Source organism: Manacus vitellinus, unplaced genomic scaffold (genome assembly GCF_001715985.3).
Source record: "Manacus vitellinus isolate BGI_N305 unplaced genomic scaffold, ASM171598v3 scaffold_40_pilon, whole genome shotgun sequence".
In the NCBI taxonomy this organism is placed as follows: Eukaryota; Metazoa; Chordata; class Aves; order Passeriformes; family Pipridae; genus Manacus; species Manacus vitellinus.
This window is the reverse complement of record NW_021940541.1, coordinates 5,638,290-5,643,628: the sequence shown is the minus strand read 5'-3', so window position 1 is coordinate 5,643,628 and position 5,339 is coordinate 5,638,290.

Here is a 5,339-nt window from a genome sequence, read left to right as displayed (position 1 = left end):
TTTTTGTATAACTGCATCTTCTGAAGGTTATTGTGCCAGTGAACATTTGTCCTGACTTCCTGGCTGGTTCAAAGCTCAGCAGAGACACGGTGATATTTCCCCATTAAAATAACATGTATGTTCTGTGTCACCCACGAGTCTTAGTTTTTAGTTTTAGTTTTTAGTTTTAGTTTTTAGTTTTCCTTGCTTGTTTGTAGCACTGAGATGTGTAAATGTCTCCGTGGATCAGACAGCTGATGTGACAAGTAACACTGTCCAGACACTCTCCAAGTCACATCTGCCCATGCTGCCCAGCTGTCCAGCCCCCAAATGATGGATTTCCCGGGTGGGTAAATAGTGATGGTGTCAGGGCAGCCCTGGGGGAGCTCTGGAGGGGGTCTGGAGTGAGAGCTCAGTGGGAAGAAGCTCTCAGGAGGAACTGGGGGGAGGCACTAACACTTCTTCCAACACTTCTCAACTGCTCTTATCAGTGAGCCAGCCTGGAGCAGCCAAACTGCACCCACGAGTGGAGGGGCTGCATTCCTGGCACAGACCCAAAGAGCTCTTTGTATGGCTAGAAAATGCACTCCCAACGCTGAATTCCCCGGCAGACGCTGCTCCAAGGAGAGCCAGAAGGAGCAGAGACTGAAGGACGTGAATTTGTTTCTCTTCCCTCTCAGCTGCCTCCTCTGAGACTCGGCTGTGCCAGGGAGGGAGCCAGAGATGCTCTCAGCTCTGCATCTGCTCCTTCCAGTCAAGGCAATAAAAATATTTGGAGGGGATGATTAGAGACAGAGCACCAATATAATCAAATCAGCTGCAGGACCCACAGAAACTGGAGAAATACTTCTACCAACACGTGCCACAGTCTGCTTATAAAAGGATCAATTTGCTCGTGAAAGAGGGTTTTCAGGTTCCCTTTTCAGTTGTATTTTTCCAGGCTCTGGGCTGTGCCTGCTATTGGGCACACTCAGCCCTGGAAACGATTCTGGTTTGGACCGAGATTTGCTGTTAAACCTCGGAAAAGATGTTCCAAAGCACATTTGGGTGGCGGCAGGCTGGAGCACAGTGGGGTAGATTATCCACTAGGTGGAAGCCTCTCAGTGCTAATGAGCGGTGGCCACCGCGGCAATTAAAACAGCCGGCTGAGAGTGACTCTAATTCGCTTTATTTCCAGTGAAAATAAAGTTATCCTGCACCCCAGGCGTCTCTTACACCAAAGACCCGACCCCTCAGGCTTCTGCCTGACTGACTCAGGAAGAAAAGGGAATGGTCAACTAAAAGTGCTTATTTTGGAAACATTAATTTATCTTACCTATGCCATTCATAACATATTAGGAGAGTGAGCTCTAAATATTCAGGAGGAGCTCTAAATATTCAAGTTGTCTTCTACTGCCTGTGTTCAGGATTGAATTTTGCTTTTGCTGCATATAAATCACAGAACTTAAAGCTGGTTTTGCTGTGCTCACAGCCAGATTTTCTCCCTGATTTGTGGCAAATTTCATTCCAGGTGGAAATAAAAAAAGGGGGGGAAAAAGAGGGTACTGGAATTAGTTTCTGGAATCTTTTTCAGGTTCAAAAAATCCGAAGTTTGGAAATCTGAGTGCGTGTTTAGTGAACGTCCAGCTCCAGTATAGTTGCTGTGTGATTGCAACAGGCACATTTTAAAAGCTTTTCTCCATTTAGACAGTCCATTTAGCACTCTATTTTCTCATTAATATCTTGAATTTTCTATTAATGTTCATAAGAAATGTATTTATCTACCAAATAATCTGGCTAATACTGTGACTTCAGTAACAGATGGCACAACCAAGCTCTGTGAACTCTGCAGCGTCTGCACCTCAGAGCAGTCAGTGTGAGATCCATTTGAGGGTCTCTTCATCCAGAGACTTCTACTCTCTCCTTCCTCAGCAGTTACACTGAATTATGTACCAAACACTGAAAATCAAGTTAAAAGCTGTCTGTGCCATAAGCAGCAGATCAGTACAAGATTAGGGTTTGCATTTTTAATTTTCTGACAGATGGGATCCAATTGAATCTGTGGCCCTTTTTTTTTGTACTGTTGATACAAACGAGTCCATGGTTCTGGACAAGCAGTGAAGCCAAACATCTCCACCTCTCTGGTTATACTTACAGAGAATCCATAGGTGAGACCTTTTTGTTTTTAGCTGAAATGGTTGTGCACCTGGAGCAGGATATTCAAAATGTGGCCAGTGAAGTTCTGGGCTATTCAGAAGTGATGCTCTGGATCTGGATGAAACACCAGGCCATGGAGATCCTGCTGGTTGAATCCACCATGTCTCTCGAATCTGAAGACTGAGAAACTGTGTGTTTGCTGCACTTGTTAACAAAGTGTTCATATGACTCAATCTTAAATACATCCAGCAGAGAATTTGGACTGGAGCCTGCTTAGAAATACAGTGCTTGACACGTGCCAGACACATCACTCACCCACAAGGTTTATCAATAACCTTTCTGCAATCCCTGATCCAGAATAAACATCTGAACCCCAGTCCTGGCTAACAGGGCCTTTTCTGTGCAGGTGACCTGCTGAATTGCCGCAGGTACTCAGGAGGCAAAAAGCCAGTTTAGATCTTATCACAAGACGTGTTGTCTGCTGACACACCGGAGACATCTGCTTGATTAACAAGCAAATAACAATTACATTCCAGCAGTGCTGTGCTGTACAGCCTGAGCTGGAGCTGGCAGGCAGCTGGGAGGGAGCTCCCTGCAGCAGGACAGTCCACACAAACGTGCAGAGCCATCTCAGATGGACAGATCTGTGACCAGAGATGGTGTATGAACCGTGGATGAAGCAATCACCTCTGCAGACATTTCCTGATCCAGCCACCGAGGGAGATGTGGCAGCAGGCAGTGCCTCCCCAGGGTGGTCTGTCTCTCGCTGCCCTGAGGCTTCTGGAAAGCATCTCCACCTACAGATTCAAGTAACCACTGGCCATCATATAACTCAGAAACTGAGGCCAATTCCCTACACAGTTCTGAGGTCAAAATTGAGAAATGATGCAGCGGATGGCTTGAGAAAAGAATGGCTTGGCTTCGCTTTGATGTCCTGGGTTATTTCTTGGAAATCCCGTTGTGCATGCAAGCCTAATAATTTTCTAGGTGGTTTACCTAGAATCAGCCAGTTTTCCAAGACAAAAAAAACCACAGAAGACCCTGTAGAGTTTATTAACTCTGGGTAACTACAATTATACAGTTTCTGGTTGTAGTGGAACACCCTGGAGCAGAGGATTAGCTCAGTACTCCTGGGTGTGTGAAGCACCTGGACAAGTCAGGAGTGCTGTGTTTGCACCTACATGAAGAAGACAAAAAGTAGCAGATGCTTCTTGATTGTTTTCTCCTCTGAAATAGAACATATAGACCTTGAGCCTGAGATTAGCCAGACACGACAGAGACTCACTTATCTTAATAACAAATTTCCCTGAAGCCAAGATTTTTGCTTGGCAGTGTTCTTTACATGAACATTTCTATAAATCATCCTGATCTGAAGTATGGTTAATGACAACATAAACTAGAAGCTGAATGCCCTCAGGGTCACAGCTATGGCCCAGAGACACCACAGCACAAGAGAACAAACAGTGAATCCCTGCACAGCCATCCCGAACAACCTGCCTAGCTGGGAGTCCTTTCACCTGCACAGGAAACCAGGCTAAAACCTACCTGTCAGGAAAGACAATTTAATTAACAGAAAAAACATGATGTCTTGCCAACTGAATTCAATCACTAAAATGCTTTTCCTTGTCAGCCCACACTGTTCTCTCTCCAGCTGGATGCTTGTCAGCCCTGCAGCAGCTCAAGTGAATCCTGAACCATTAGCCCATTATAAATTTTGTGGAATACAGTCCCCTCTGTTTCTTAGCAGGGCATGCCGCCCCCCCCAAATGTCTAAGTTAAGCCTGTCAGATATCCCTTTGAATTTTCCTTCTATTAATTTTTCATTTACTTGCTGACCTCATTCATTACCTCTGCTGGGTGTGTGGTTGGCTGTCAGCTGCAGCAAAACAAAGGTCCCCCATTCTTCATGCCCCTGTTTACACCCTTTCAGCTACAAACCCCATCTGTATCACTTCCTCGACTTACAAGAGTAATTTTCCTGCAGGACCTTTTTAACATCTGTGTCCCCTGTGTCTGAACCAGCTGCTTTTGTTGATTTGGCAGAGGCTCTGGCATATGCTACAGGGAACATACGGTCTGAGCATGTGTTTTTGTTATGAAACTGAAATTCCTGCAGACTGAAACTCCTGCAGAATAAATCGCTGATATTGTGCCTTTTGAGGCTCCTGCTGACATTGGGGAGGCTGAGCAGAGGTCTCATGCCACAGAGAGAACATGAGAGGTAGCAGAGGTAGGAAACACGCCCAGGGGGAGGCACCACAGTCCAGGACTGATGTGAGATGCTCAAGGTATGGGACTTGTTGCTCAGAAAAAAAGGCTAAGTCAGAAATGGGGGTGGTAATACAGACATCTGAAAGTAAAGGCTCTGGGAACAAATGATTCATTCACAAAACTTACGAGTCAAAGGCACAAAAGAGCAAGGACAGAAAACAGGTCTGTGATGGACCACAGTGTGGTTCTGATGGCAGGGGACACGCAGGATGGAAGAGCTGCAGGAATGAAGCAGCAAGTTTGAGCAATTACTTGGTTTGTCAGTGTGATAAGCAAAGCTCCCATGTCAAAAGATGAATGACTATCAGTGCCAAGCAGTATCCAGAGATCTTTGATCCTGCCTGGAGCAGTAGGAGATCCTGGCTGTCCTCAGGGCTGAGAAGAGACAGGGGTTTCTTGAAGTAAGAGATACTTGGGTAATGAGCATCTCCGAGGAACTCATGCTTTGAATTCCTTGAAACAAATAGCTTTTCCGAAGGTAGTTTCTGCATTTGAGAGATACTGTGCATTCACTCTGCTGCTTAAAGTAACTATCAACAGGCATCTGTGGCTGCTCCTGTGACTGTCAGATGACTACAAGTGGTGTCACTGTGCAGCACAGTTACCTTAAGCTAAACCCACCGAGTGCATGACATGCTAATAGGGCACCCATGAGAAAGGGGCGGTTTTAAACCTCACAGACGCATTCTTTGCCTTCAGGTGTATTTCTGAGCGAAACCAAGGACTGAGACACAGCTTTGCAAAGAGCCGAGAAAGTTCAAACCAGTCGAATCTGAAGAACAACGCCCGCCCACACCCTCATTTGGGAAGCGACATTATTTTTGTTATTTGTCGACTATAAGCTCGAATTACCAGTCACGGGGCAGCGAGTTTTTGGGAGGAGCTTTGTGCTTTCTCTGGCTGCACGGGGCTCGGGGTTGCCGTGCGAGCGGTGCCGGAGGGTTTCCCCAGGG